At 38.9% G+C, this 16,355-nt stretch overlaps 2 protein-coding genes across 2 annotated transcripts in view; both read right to left on the reverse strand.

The window, feature by feature from the left end:
* The window catches only part of LOC311287751 (basement membrane-specific heparan sulfate proteoglycan core protein-like), a 280,443-nt gene that overhangs the window by 153,891 nt on the left and 110,197 nt on the right, over positions 1–16,355 (reverse strand). The window lies entirely within an intron of this gene.
* LOC311288377 (B-cell receptor CD22-like) overlaps positions 10,142–16,355 on the reverse strand; it is a gene marked incomplete at its 5' end in the record, with an annotated part of 39,765 nt that continues 33,551 nt past the window's right edge. The window contains 2 exons of the mRNA XM_084405771.1: positions 10,142–10,363; positions 11,695–11,973. The remainder of the gene's footprint in view (positions 10,364–11,694; positions 11,974–16,355) is intronic.

A 16,355-nucleotide genomic window follows, 5' to 3' on the forward strand; every position in this document is an offset into this window, starting at 1 on the left:
GGATTATAAAATCTTAAATGGCCTGACTCCTCCTGTATTATGTGACTTTGTTCAATTTCGCTCTGAAAATGATGTGAGATCTACCAGATTATCATCCATGAGTGAGTGAGTGAGTGACTGACTTTTTGTGGCCCTGATAGTATGTGTATGTTTTTATTGTATGTGAACACACAGGTATTGTCTGTGTAATTTTATGTTAGTGTTGACCTATCTGGGGAAAATTTGCCTTTGGCTAAATCCGGTACAATGCATGAAATGGAAATATTTATGTTAAATATTGTACATGGTCGCTTTATAAATAAATAAATAAAACAAATTTATGGAGAGTTGAATGAGATCATTCATTGTTTCAGACTAGAGAATTACAATATGATGTTTTCACTCGGTTCATGCAGGAAAATCCTCTCTCACAGATGGCTGTCGACGGACTTAATTTCACCAACAACAAGATATGAGAGAGGTGTTCTGGATTCTCAGTGAGGAGTTCTTTGTACAAGCAATCTAGTTTGCAACCCCGGTGCTCTGAAAGCCACAAAGATCACAATGTTCTCCACTGCACACGCAATCTCTGTCACTTAGCAACAATAAATTAAGTGAGAACGGCACTGCTTTATAAGGGGTGGAAGCACCAGTTCTCTTCACCAAACGTCAGAACTTGCAGTTGGATGGAGAAATAATGACTCTTTGAAGCTTTGACACTTTTCTCTGATTGTTCTGGTACAAGATTCTAAGCATCAGGAGTTTTGAAAACAGTGTCGCCTTGTGGCAGATCAGATCTATAGCAGCCATAAAGCAGAGCGCTGTTGTTTTAAAGCCTGACAACGCTAAAAGTGTTAAATTACTGATGTAATAATTCACATATTGAAGTGTAGCAATAAATAATAATAGTAATAATAATAGTAATAATACCAGACTTTGAGGCAATTAAATGGTGCTCTAATTATTTTATGCTGTTTATATAGCAGAATTTATGATGGTCAAGTCACCTTTATTTATGTAGCGCTTTTTACAATACAGATTTTATCAGCTTTAGTAGTAGTAGTAGCCTTTATTTTCACTTAGTCACAAGTACCAGCGAAATTAGCCATCAACCTGTCCATACAAACATACATACAATATGACAAGGGGGTAGACAGGACAGATATGATTGCATATCTGTATATATATGTAAGAGTTTGTGTATGTGAAGGCCTGGAGAGTCGCTACGCCTGGCATCATAATCTAGATGCCTCAGTCCGCAGGATTGTCATAGCGATACACAGCAAGTTGCCATGGAGACAACCTTGATCAGGTCCCAGACAGAGTCAACAATCAGCAGGTGTCAGTGGGGAGTGGGGGAAGGAACGCAAGAGCGGCTCTTCCGGGGGAGTTGTTGTTCCAACAGCGGCCTTGGCCAAGGCCAGTGCTGGTTGAGGGGGGCCGAAAGCAGATAAGATTGGGATTGTTTGGTCTTGGGGCGAATAGCCGCATTCCAATTTACACGGCTATTCTCCTGGTCCATTTTGGTCTCCGAAACGATCCATTTGCCTTTGCAAAGCTGTGAGCTTCTCCATGATGTTATCCATATTGTGGTTCATAGACCCAGTCTGAGTGCTGGCAGCTCTGCCCACTGCTTCAATCATGACGGGCAGCCTTGTGGGGCTTTGGACAGCTGTCAACGTCTTCTTAATTCCTCGATAAACCAGGGCAATGCCTAATCCAATCAGCAGAAGACCTGTTATCATGGTTCCGAATAGGTAGATATCTTCAATGTCCTCCACGGAAAGAGCCGCCAGACACACGACCCGCCACCTCTCCCACGCGTCCATCGTGTAGCCAGCTGCGAATGTTCCGGCAGGGCAGTCAGGTTCCCCCGAACCCAAGCTTCTCGTCGAGAAGATGGTGTCAATTGCGTTGAGAGACCAGTTGATCAAATCCATAATTTCTTACAGTGATAGTGTGTTTGCACATGGATTCAAACATTCTGACACGCTAAGTAAAGCATTCATGTGAAAGTGGAGCTTAAATTTTTATTGATCATGCGTTTCTCTTAAAGGTCCCGTATTATGCCTCTTTTCACAAGATGTAAAATAAGTCTCTGATGTCCCCAGAGTGTGTATGTGAAGTTTTAGCTCAAGATACCCAACAGATCATTTTTTTACAGCATGTTTAAATTGTCATTTTTTGGGGCTCAGAAAAACACGCTGTTTTAGTGTGTGCCCTTTAAATGCAAATAAGCTGCTGCTGCACGGCACAGGGGGCGGAGCTTCATGAGCTTGCACTCAGTCTCTCAGGACAATTTCATCTCACGGAATGATGATAATATCAGAAACTCTCAGTAACGGCGTTCATTTCGAGTCGGACAATAATGCCTACAGAGTCAGAGTGCTGAATAGAGATGGAACAGGTATAGTTTAGTAGTTTAATTACGGTTATAATGTATTTGTCATCTGCTTGTATGTATCCACTATTAATAGCCTACAAGTCTGCTGTTTCGGACCAGGTCCGAATGATGATCAAACATATACTGATGAGTTTAAAAGTTTATTGTACATCACACAAAAGATGAAGCGTCAGTTTTACTTCAGAAAATCACCGTAAGAGCTGAGTAAACACAGTAAGTTATAAGAAGTGCGCAAGTACATAAACGCATTTCGGTAGAGTTGAGGGAGCATTTTCTTTAAAAACAAAATAATTCCACCTTGTCTTGGCTGCCTCAGATTTCGGGAGTAAATAGAGAGTGCTATGTGGATTAATACATCCAGCCACACAACACCTACAACTCTTGGGAGACATTCTCGTCAGTGCAGCAGCTGTGAGCTCGATCAGGGCGGGTCTATGTTGAAACGGCAGTGTCTGTCAACACTCGTGGGCGTGGCCTGTGCTTAGTGACGTCACTAAAACAGCATTCTGAAAACAGATCGTTGGGAGACACTGCTGATGATTAATGGGGATTAATAAAAAAGGAGTGAGTGGATTTTTATCACTATTGGCTGGTTGTGTACACACACTGTCAACACACATTTATGTCCAAACAGCATACAAAAGTGAATTTTGCATAATAGGGGACCTTTAAAGGAGTCATAACCTAGTATTACATTGGATACCTACTGCTGTATTATAGTCTTTCAGGCCCTTCTAAAAAAGAAAAGTGGAAAAAAAATAAACACAGACCTACTTTTACCCTTATTTCTGAAGGCATTATTGTCTCGCGAGATCAATGCGATGTTTTGGCTGTCGTGGACGCTCATTTTAATAATGCAAATGAGGGGCGCGTTGATTGGTTGAAGGAAGGAGGGGGGTTGACACGCAGGTAACTTCAGCATCATTACAAACTGACATCATGGCGCAAGTGGTGAATGAACCCGACTCGGCCGCGACCTACGGGATTCAACCCTACATGTTTGAGCCGGACTCTGAACCAGAGCTGGAAAGGGAAGATGTAGAGTTGGATGGACGTCTACATCAAGATGTCTCTGAATGGTAAAGACAATCATTTTGACTGAGACATACATTAACATCGGTAACGAGCTAAAAACGTTTGTTGCTATTTTCTCCCACATAGGTTTACCTTTTATTTAATGTCGATTACATTAACGGAGATGTAGTCTACTTATTTTATCAGCTTACAGTGGTTATTGAGATGAGACGTTTACTATCATGTCACATGTGCTGTTTTTGCCTTGTTTCACGTTATTTAGACATTCAATATTTTTCTTCTTTAGACAGGTAACGTGTTGTTTTTCTTTATGTTTATTATTACTTGACTGTTTGTTTTATTTATCTATGTATCGTTATCGTTATCTATGTATCGTTATCGTGGCTCATTTGCTAAAATACCATCCTGACTCCTGACACTGTAGTGGACATTATGCATCAAAGTGTCAATGTCACAATCTCACTCTTGTCTACTCCTAGCAGTGTTTTTGTAATTTGACAGATATATCAAAATCATCTAGTCATTCGTTTGCATACAAGCATTTTTTGTAAATGATTCAGCTGTAAAATGTTTAGCGCACACACATAACGATACGCCAGTTGAAAGGGTTGTTGGGACAGCGTCATTAAAAATGAATTTCATCCACTGGTCCCTGATAGTTTCGTCCGATTTTGAGAGATAAAACACATTTACATGTTTTTTATGGCAATCAACCACAGAGCAAGTCCGGTGTGCACTCGGTTTCTCCATCTTTCTCGACTGAACTGACTATGAGGGGGAGAGGGGAAGCAGGGCTTCCTGCTGCGGTGTCCATATATGGTATATCCTACTACCTCATGACGTCAAGAGGGAGCTGAAATCAAAATCTCGTATTTGAGTGCGCGTGCACGCGCGCTGGTTTATTTACCCTGAGGTCAACAAACGCTTCACTTTTAAATATCGGCTTCCCGGCCAGTGTATAATCGTTAGTCGATCATTAGTCGATAACATACATTGATTCTCGTGGAAAAGTGAAAATTGCAGGTTATGACTCCTTTAAAACAGGCACGGAGATTCATAAGAAATTGCGCTGCGGATAAATCAGCATGATCAAAAACTTGTGCGGTCATATTTTTCCTTAAAATAACTAGTCAATGTGAACAAAGAGAGGAATTTGATTACACTATTTGAGATAGCCCGTCAGACAGGCCGGTTATGCATTTTGGTAGCCCGACTGGAAAACACAATAGCCCCGGGGCGTTGGGCTTAGGGCTGCACGATTCTTGCTAAAATGTGAATCACGATTTTTCTCCATGGGAATTGAGATCACGATTCTCTTGCACGATTCTCATTTTTTTCAACCAAAATTTATTGCACTCAAGTACAAAAAAAACAACAACAAAAAAACACAGGACATTCCGTATAATAAAGTGCAGGAGTAACAAAAAAATAGTCTCTTTTCTTTATTTAAAGTGAATAATTTTAAAGGGGTCATATAATGGTACATGCACTTTTACAAGTTGATTGCACTGAAATGTCTGTTGGCAGTGCCTGTACACAACCATCCTATCATGATTAAAATCCATCCAGTGGTTTTGTTTTAATCTCCTTATATGTTTGACCATCTATGAAATCAAGCCGTTCGATATTGTGACGTCATAAGATCGTATGCCCCTCCCGCGATTGTGATTGACAGCCGTGCTTCAACACAAGACCCGCCCCGAGCAAGCTGTGACAGCCGTCGTCATAGTAGTCCGCCATTGTTGATATGCTGGAGTAGAATGGCGTCTACGCGATTGTGGTGTTCTGTTCTTAGATGTAATAAGGAACACAGCAGTCATTTGGATGTTCCTAAATCTGAGCCGTTATAGATGCAGTGGCTGAGTTTTGTTTTTGAAGCGATATGCCCAAAGGATTGACGCGGGGATTCCCTCACGGGGATTCCCCACGATCGTCCATGCTTTCATGTTTATGCAATCATTTCACACCAGACAGCTTTACAAACGAGAAAAAAACGGATCGGTACCAACGTGTTACTGCTGAACCTCCAGAAGATGTGAGTGTAATGTTTTATTAACCTTTATATTAGTATTTATATTAATCTTTGCGAAATTTGCAAACCTTGCTGCAGGCTTCACATGAATGCATCTAAGGTTTACACTCAGGGTACATTACAGCATGTTTTCTATGTACGACGTTCTCAATATAATTCATAATCCCACGTTTATAATGAACAACGCGTGGTTATTGTGTTACAAACGGTGTACGCACAGAACAGAGGGGCGGGGTGAGCAAAGCTCATTATCATTTAAAGACACATGCACTGAAACGGCGTGCTGAAAACAGAGCTGTTTTTGACCAGGTAAAATTTGTGTTTTCTTACAATACTAATGAGAATTTTTAATTAAAGTATATTACAAACTTTTAATTTAGACCCTAAAGAATCATATTAGCTTGTACAAAAATGGCATTATATGACCCCTTTAAGGCTTTATGTTGTTGAACATAAGAGAACATTAACATATACAATAATAAATAAAAATTAATAAATAGAACCTGTGCTTTTTGCTCCATTTGGCACAGAATGTACATAGTACTTACATCTACTGTGTTTACGGGAATACTCGACCTGGGGCTTATATATGGAGCGAATTATGTGCCATAATTTAACAAACAAATCCAGCATTTTGCAAACAAACTCAATCTACTTCGCAAAGGAAAACTCGACTCGCAAACAAACTCGATCCGCTTTGCAAAGGAAATCTCGACTCGCAAACAAACAGAAAGCAATGTCTACACTTGAACGAATCTATTTCTTTCGTTCTCCATACATTAATGAGAACATTTCATTTAATTGAAAGGAGGGTCCCACTTATTTATTTATTTGGTTGGAATTCAGTCAGCTTAACTGTTAATGTAATAAAATAATTAATGAAAAAAAAAACAAAAAAAAACAATATAGGCTACAATTGTTAAACCAGGGACAACGTGGATATGACGCCATTGACGGCGACAAAACGGAAATAAAGAAACGGGACGTGTCTTCGAATTAAATTACAAATTTCTCCTGGTTTGAAAGTTGTTGGAAAAAGTCGGGATAATGTATACAACAAAAAAAAAATATATAACATAGATTATATACATGATTTTTGCTATTTTTAAAGCAAAAAAGTTACATATTGTGCCTTTAAGAAATGAGATCGCATTTATGTTTGAATCGAGATCGTGATTTTTTTTTCGATTAATCGTGCAGCCCTAGTCGGGCTAATATCTATTGTACATGAGTTACATTGCTAATGCGTTACTACTTGGCATTTCATATCTGTCCCATACAATGGTTGTCAACAACACAATTTGAGAGTGAAACCCACATTCTGTCACTCCTGAACTTCGCACCCTGCACCGACTGTCTGTCCTCACCACAGCATAAACACTTAAGTTACTCAATGAATGACATATAGCCGTGAGAGCAAAACTCATCTCAGCCCGTGCGATCTCAGAAGGGCCGCTACATCAATGAGCGGTCCAAACTGCAATGAGTCTCTTATTTACACTCCTGTTGTGAAGCAAATACTTCTGCAATAATTAGCAAATTCAGTGTCTAATTAACCGCAACGTCTGCTAGTGTTTGTATTGCCGTTGATATTTGCTAACATTGCAATCTGATTTGTTATTCATGTTGCTGCTGTACAAATATTAGGATTTACTGTAGCTCTGTTAGATATGTGAATAAACAAAAGCCTATCTCACTTTAAAGAGTTCAGCAAGCTTGTCTCTGTCTCCTTACATTGGCTGCATGCTGCTGCATAAATGTAAAATGCATATTATCTAGCTGCTAATGCTAGTAATTCACTCTAAGCATTAAATCATGACTCTTGACATGACACAAGATTTAAACCTTGTGAATGGTTAGTGTCAGAAATGTATTTTCTTTATCTCAGCTTTGTCCATTGCAATAGCTTTATTCATAAATATGTTTTGTCCAAGAGCATAAGTTTTGTCCAGAGAAGAAAAGGCCCTGTGCTGTACAGTAAGAAAGCCTTGCTTGCAAATTCTTTTGTATGTATGTAATCTCACATCTGTTTCATATTAAGAAGGACCCTCAGAGTTTGAGGGAGAGAGGGTCTCGTTTTCTTCCATATATGATACAGAAAAGCCTTCGGACCACAAGGCTCAGAAGGAAAACTTTACCGGATATGTACCATTTATAGGCTTGTTATATAAGTATATCTGATATGATATGATGTCATTTATAATCTTATTGGTTAAGATCGTGATACTCCCTATACATTTTCAGTATATATTCTTTGATTCAGAATACTGGAAGCTTTAAGCTATTCTTCTGAGCTTCCCAGCGCTGGTTTCTTCTTTTGTTTTATTCATTCACTACCAAATAAAGGACGGAAAGAAAAGGCACTTCGTGTTGGAATAACTTTATTTCTCACAGTTAGTTAAAGGTGGGGTATGTGATTCTCTTTTTTGGCCATTTTTTCAAAATCACTTGAAATCCTATTCCTAACCCACTTACAGCCACTGAGTTAGAAGCACTGAAATGAAAATTAAGCAATTTAATCATCTGTGGGACGGGCAGGACTCGAAAAACTCCAGCCAATCATTTCCAAGACCACCTAGAATCATTGGACAGTAAGTTTGTCAATCAAACGGTCGTACCATACCCCCCTCCCCCATCCATGTCCATGTTCTTCGAATGGGTGGAGTCAAAGGAAAGAAGGTAGGACCATTTGAGTTGTGTATTTTCAAAATCTGCCGGCCGTTTTGCAAATCACATACCCGACCTTTAAGGAATTGCTGAAGCAGATTATACAAACCACATAGTGATATAGCATAAAAACCTATGCACTTATGTTATATGTTGAATTTCTGAAAGCGGGACTGCTAAGGCAAATACTATCCAAGTATATAGGCCTATATGAAGGTTGAGCAGTGATCTCATTGGCTACTGATACAGCAGGAACCAATCAGCTGTGCCCTATAGATAACGATGTGATTATGAACAGGTGAGTAAAGGACCTATTAGCCTGTGCCATCTAGAGTTTAATGCCAGAACTTTGTATATGTCTGGAGGATATAGATAATGTACTCTGAAAATACAATATTATTATTGTTCACAGTATTATTATTCTCAATAGTTTAATCAGTAAAAAAAAAAAAAAAAAAAAAAAAAACTGATTAAAGTTTTAAAGATAAAACTGAGCGTTATTGCTAGTGAAGTGTAAACTGTTGTAGTGTCCTCATGGGAATGTAATGGTCAGTTTACTGAGATGAAGAGCCTCATGACGTTTGCGGCAGATAAATGTGACCTCCGGAGGATTCAGCCTTCGAAATGAGACACAGCCGGTGACTCCAGGATTTGATGATCTGTTGAGATTGAGAATGTGTGTGTGTTGTTCACCATGATCTCTGAGTGACTGAACTTACTCACAGCGACCTTTCTGGAGCCCATAACCACGAGTGAGAAAGCTTTAGAGTTCAGGGTTTATGGGACGGTAAGTTAAACCTGCTTTCTGGAACAGTCTCTGTCATTATACTGTTACTGGTTATAGATGTTAAATATTAGCAGAAACGACTAAGCAATCACAAGAAAAGAAAAGAAAAAGAGATCAGAAGGCAAGTGGATGTTTGTATTTTGAACGCTAAAGTTAATCGAGATTTTCAGATTTGAATCTTACATTTCTCCTTAAACACTTCTAAAAATATATCACACACATGAGGCTGAAATAATCAACAAAAGAGTATTTCTGTTGGAGCTTAAATGTGCACATAATGCAGACAAAACATCTGTTTTCTATGCAACACATTAACTAAATGAACTGATATTCATATCCAGACTTTATGTTTTCCATTCTGAGCAAAACCGCAGTCTCTTGATTGTATGTGTGTTTCACTAGTTCACACTTACAAATAAGTCAGATAGAATAAATGCGTATTTGGCGTGCTGTCCGAGGAGAGGGCTCCGGGCTCGGTATTCGGCCCGAACCCAGAGTACTCCCCCCGTATTCCTGGCTGTAAAGATTAAGCCAAGAGTGAGGAGTCGGGGTGGTGGAGGGATGCTGAAAAACTGTCAAGGAATATTAGGTGAGTTGACAGTGTGGATATATATATACTTCTAGTCATGCTGATTAGGGTAGACATAATTGTTTGATGACGAGTAGATTGGATTGCTTATTTGAACGTGCTCCTCCCGAACTTTGTTTATAAAACATCATTTGTAGAAAAGGGGGACACCACTATTATCCATTCATCAAATATACAGGACAAGCCTATATACTGTAGTGATCATGTCCCAATCATGCGAACGGACAGCCAATCAAACCACAGCATTGGTCGAGTGACTGTGTGCAGAACTTTTTCGTTTCGTTTTCGCTCTATCATAGAGAGATGGTTTGTGAGTTGTTTTTCCCTAATTCCTGCCAGAGTTGTGTGCGTCAATGACAACACACACACACACACACACACACACACCACACACACACAAGTGCATAATGACCACCCATACCAATGTAACCAGTGAACTTGATGGACATTAAAGTCATTTAAATGTGGATCCTATCTCTGTGTTCTTACCGACACACCATAGCGATGACCAAACCTAAAGAACCAGTCCACCTTCATTACAGTGATCACAGTAGAGAGAGTTTAAGAGGACAATGATGTTCAACTCACCCTCCACAGAGAGATAAACAGCAGAGCTTGATGTTGATGAGTTTGGTCTTCTATTTCTCTGTCCTTTACACCAGTACTGACCCTGATCAGATGTTATTACTCCTGTGATAGTGAGAGTGTCTGTGTTTACAGTGTAACGATCAGACGTCTGTAATATTTCACTGCCTTTATACCACTCATATCTCCATTTACTGTAAGAGTTTATCTCACACTTCAGATTGACTGTTTCTCCAGTGAATACAGGACTGTCTGGTACCACACTCAATGTAGATGTGGGTAAATCTGAGAAGAAAGACAGAAACACAAAATGACTCAAACATCTCTTTCAGTAAAAAAGTAAAAGAATTACATTTTGTAAATGTTTTGAGGATGTTGTAGATCTCAATGATGAAGTTTTATTGCAGCAACAGTGACAAAGTGCATTAAAGCCCCTGCGTTCATCAGAGTCAGAATAAACCCTGAATAATCTCTGCTCAAACATTATATACTGTATAACATTCTTCTTCCAGCTCTACATGTAAATTAAGTTTTGTCTTAAAAGTGAATTGAGGATAACAATGAAAGTGAAAGCCTTCCGTTCCCACATCTTTGATATTGTTTGAGACGGGAACTCCAAATCCACTGACGGATTGAAGCCAATTGTCTGAAGCCTTTTCTCTACTTTTACTTGCAAACATCAGCATTTATACAGGGTTCAGGGGGTGTAACAGCCAACCAATGAGAATATACATTACATTCTTATAGAATATGAGACAAGTCCATTTATGGCCACTTTCCGGCTGAAGGCAGCCCTATCAGGCCCTCTCTCCTAACAACTGCAGAGGGACCCTTTCTAGGCTGCTGAAACACACTCACATACATAGTGTACATTAAAACAGATGTGTGCAGAGAAGCAAGAACATCTCTCCACTGCAATCCCTGTAGCCTCAAAGACCAAAGAGGAAGAAAACAGGGTGAAACAGAGACAGAAAAGGCTGATTAGATTTATCTTGCAGAAGGCTAATCAAATAAATAACTCTGCATGGTCTTCATATCCTTTTTAAAGTTCAAGAGCAGTGAGTTTTTTTTTTTTTTTTTTGTCCTCTGTTGTTTGGTTAACATTAACATAACACCAGGATTATTAGGATGCTGTCACTTTAAGGCTGAATGCATGGATCATGCGTTTTGTGTTTGTGTTCGCTTAAGACATAACCGACTAAGTAGGACTATATTTTTTGACGTAATTTTGAGTGAATTTGTCCACTGAAGCGCAGGTAGGCATGAAAGAGAGCTCAACTTCACACACTGTCTGAGAGAAGTGTCTTTCAGGGCCGCGCTTCAGATGTTAAACACACACAGCACACGAGTTACGAAATCCCTTTCGCGTGTTTCACTTCCTTGAACATTTACATTGGAGAGGCTGAAACTTTCGTGACGATGAAGCACTGACCCGTCAACTGTACAGAGCGTCAATCACGTTTGTTCACGTTCATGTTGTCTCAACACTGCATTTGTTAGAATTGAAAAAATTGTTACTGGCAAACTGGTGACTGACAGCGTTTCATACACTCACCGTTTTATATATACTGTATCTTAGTAGAGAGAGTTTAAGAGGACAATGATGTTCAACTCACCATTCACAGAGAGAGAAAGAGAGCTGAATTTTGATGAGTTTGGTCTTCTATCTCTCTGTCCTTTACACCAGTAGTGACCCTGATCAGACTCAGTAGCTCCTCTGATAGTGAGAGTGTCTCCGTTTACAGTGTAACGATCAGACGTCTGTAATATTCCACTGCCTTTATCCCACTCATATCTCCAGTCACTGTAAGAGTTTATCACACACTTCAGATTGACTGTTTCTCCAGTGAATACAGTACTGTCTGGTGTCACAGTCACTGTAGATGTGGGGAAATCTGAGAAGAAAGACAGAAACACAAAATGACTCAAACATCTCTTTCAGTGCAAAGTAAAATAATTACATGTTGTAAATGTTTTGAGGATGTTGAAGATCTCAATGATGAAGTTTTATTGCAGCAACAGTGACAAAGTGCATTAAAGCCCCTGCGTTCATCAGAGTCAGAATAAACCCTGAATAATCTCTGCTCAAACATTATATACTGTATTACATTCTTCTTCCAGCTCTACATGTAAATGAAGTTTTGTCTTAAAAATAAATTGAGGATAACAATGAAAGTGAAAGCCTTCCGTTCCCACATCTTTGATATTGTTTGAGACGGGAACTCCATGTATCCTTCATGTATCTTCTGAACACAGGATTATTCTCGACGTCACACTGCCGTTTCACACTAGAAGTGATCGAGTTTCACTCCGGTGGTGTTTACATATTACTGAGATCAGGAGGAATCGTCTCTATGATAATTAAGCTCTTTTAGGGAAGAAACATATTCTAATACATATCTTGAAGTGGAAGCGGAGTCGGGGCAGACTAACATTTCTCACACTATATAGTTTATAGATGATTTTATCTCATATTTCTTAGTTGTGTTTTGCTGTTGTACTGTCATTAGTTTTGTCATGTCAGTTGTTTTGAGGCTCTGGCTCCGTCACGATCTCAGACAAACACCTCTGACTCGCCATAGAAAGCAGAATGAAGCTCCTGAAGGAGAGATGAAGATCTCCAACTACAAGCTCATATGAGGAGATACTGAGTCTGAATCAACTTCATCAGACTATCTGAAGACTTCATGAACTCATTTAACATCATTATCTGTGAGTCTCGTCATTCTCTCTGACTTCAGTACAAAACTCATCTTTATTGACCTCAATCACTTAAATGTCCTTTTCTGTTCTCATTATACTCATAAATATCTCCTGTAACCATAGTGACAGTAGCTGCATTTACATGGAACCTAATAGGGTATATGTCGAACGTCGCATGACGAAACCGGAAACCTGGTCTCATCGCATCCGCTTGTCATAGAAAGTGTTAACAGCCGTATGAACTGACGCCGATATCTATGGAATTTTAAGGTAATCAGCTAACCTACCTATCTCACTTTGTTATTGGCGTTTTATTCTATTTAAATATCTAAACGTTAGTGTGAAGATTTTTTTTTTTTTTTACTTTTAAATATCGATCTTCACATGCGAGGGACATTGGTTATGATCATCTTTGCTCGCTCCTTTTAAGTTATCTTGAGTAAAACAGTAAAAAAATGCAAGAAGCACATACAAAAGACCTGAACCGGAAGCGATGCGTTCTGTTTTCCGGTTTCGTAATGCGACGTTCGACATATACCCTATTGTAACGACTGGACGATCAAACACCCCTAACGAAACGAAAATATATTTCCCATATGAATGATCAATATATTAAATGGTTTAACCTTATTTTTGAAAATTTACAGAATAATATATTGTTAATATATTACAATATATTGAATAATACAATTTATTCAGGAATTGCCACTTTTCATATATTGCAAAATGTATATTTTTATATATAAAATTATATATTTTATGACAATATATTTACTAATATATCATAATGTATGTAATTTTATATTTAGAAATACACTTCATAATATATGTGTAATATATTTCAGATATATTTACTCATGCAATTAACAAACACATATACACATTATATTTTTTTAATTATTTACATTATAAATGTTAATTTTTTTCAAGCTAGTTACTTTTAAAAACACAAGCACACCTGCATGTACTAAAGTATTTAACCAAGAGACTATCACTGTTCTGAGGAGTGCACAACAATTGCTTTAAAATATAGTAATTATAATCTTAATGGTGTTTAGTCAATCATCAACAGAATCACAGGCTCTACTCTTCAGCATAAATGACCCCAGAAACTCACACATACCAGAAGAACTTTTATATTCCAAAATAATAGAACATTAAACACTAACAGATCTCCCCCTATATTAATATTAATTTTAGAAGTCAGTCAGAAGCAAAGCATGCTGGGAACTAGAAATATGTTGTAACTCATTCCGTGAATGTGTGTGTTTGTATATGTGTGAACATACATTCACATTTACATGGGAACATGTATGTGCAATATATGTTCACATTAAAGGATACAACTTTGTGCATATTACATTATGCTATTTTTGTCTTAATTTATAAATATTTTATATTCATTAATATATAGCCATACATGGACAATGCATATAATGCAGTATATTGAAAAATATAAGCGCTAGTTTCCCATATATGGAAATGTATTATGTAATATATCGCATTGTATTTTGCAGTCTATTCCGATATATTTTTGTCACACCATCGTTCCACTTAATCTTTACAACTCCTTGCCCAGGAAGACTCTGTGATGTCTGGTTTCCCCACTGTGAATTATTACCCTTTTGCTCCACTCACACACTTCAAAGACACTATTGTTCTCAATGAGAGAACAGTAAAGGCCATGAAAAAACAAAACAGACATGCAATCCCATAGAAATGGAATTCTCTCCACTAATTCATTGACAAATCTGCTTAATGAATTAACATGCATTTCCCCAGTACATTTTGTGTATTATCACTGTTTGTATGTTGTCTTTTTATATTATATAATGTTATGCATGCCTGATGATAGAACTAGTTGTTAATGTAACCCCATCTAGGGGATGTCTCCTATAAAAATATTCTTAATTCAATGACTCACACTTCGGTGGACAAGTGTTTTTTTCTTAATATCCAGTTCTCCTGTTGTTCAGTTTACTATTTGACTCAAGGTAAGGCTATCTTTGATTCTCTGCTTATTTAAAATTTTTACCTTCACATAAATCTGTATTTTGTTTATACGCGTTCCTACTTTAAATAACAGCCCGCATCTGAAAATAATTGCAGTTTGAATTTTATTACACTTAAGTACAGCGCTGTCCAACAGCTAGTTCCAATTCCTCCCATTTTCGGATTATTTTCTTTTGCTGTGCTAATTGCTGGGCCGAGACAGCTGCCCTCACTCAGCGATGAAAGCATTATATCTATGTTGTTCAGCTCTCGTGTTCAGCCTCCTCGTGTGAAGACCGATTCAGGTAAAGACCATCGACTCTACCTGTGCGACTCCCCAGAGCAAAGACACCAGGAAGGCACTTAAGTATCTTCTTCTCCCTTTCCTTTCACACTTTTATCTTATTTCCCCTTACTCAACATGTGCTTTCAATACATTCCTGTTGTCTCTCGACGCTCTTTCATCACGTGCAGAAGGCAGCGCAATACTGCTAATCTGCGCACCATTCTCTCATCCTCACACTCACACACACCTCTCTCTCTTTCTGTGGGTCTATGGAATTGTCAGTCAGCAGTCAATAAAGCTGACTTTATTCTAGCCTTTGCATCTCAATCTACTCTTAGTATCTTGGGCTTGACCGTCCAGAAGACTTAGCAACCCCTGCTGCTCTCTCTCACAACTTCTCTTTCTCTCACTCCCCTCGCCAGTCTGGGAGGGGTGGGGGTACAGGGCTTCTCATTTCTAACAATTGGAAATACTCAACGCTCTCTTCTTTATGCAATAACAACTCGTTTGACTATCATGCTATTGCACTTACAACTCTCATTAAGATCCATACTGTAGTAATTTATCGCCCCCCAGGTCAGCTGGGAAGCTTTGTAGAGGAGCTGGATGTGCTGCTGTCCTCTTTCCCTGAGGATGGCACCCCAACTTGTAGTCTTTGGTGATTTCATCATTCATCTAGAGAAGCCGTATGCAACAGATTCCATCTCTCTCCTAGCCTCTTTCAATCTCAAATGGCTCATCACCACAGGTACTAACAAATCAGGCAACCAACTGGACCTGGTTTACACACGTAACTGCAGCACAGACAACATTTTGGTCAGACCTCTCCATGTTTCAGATCATTTCCTCATTACTTTCAATCTACAACTTCCTACCCATGCACCACCAACCCCACCACCAGTCACTTTCAGGCAAAACCTGCTCTCACTTTCTCCCTCCCATCTCCGTCCCATCACAATTCTCATCTCTGGATGTGAATAGGTCTCCCACACTTCTACCAGCACTCACACACATCATCAACTCATCCCTCCATACTGGCACTTTCTCTAACTGCAATCAAGCAGGCTCGGGTAACTCCACTTCTTAAAAAATAACATTAAACACATCACTTGTAAATAATTACTGACCTGTCTCTCTCCTACCATTCATTGTGAAAACACTTGAGCGAGCTGTTTACAACCAAGTAACATCCTTCTTGTCTCTGAACAACCAGCTGTATGTCAACCAATCCGGCTTCAAGAAAGGGCATTCAACTGAGACTGCATTACTATCGGTCACAGAAGCCTAGGGCTGCAA

Source organism: Rutilus rutilus (genome assembly GCF_951802725.1).
Source record: "Rutilus rutilus genome assembly, chromosome: 3".
NCBI lineage: Eukaryota > Metazoa > Chordata > Actinopteri > Cypriniformes > Leuciscidae > Rutilus > Rutilus rutilus.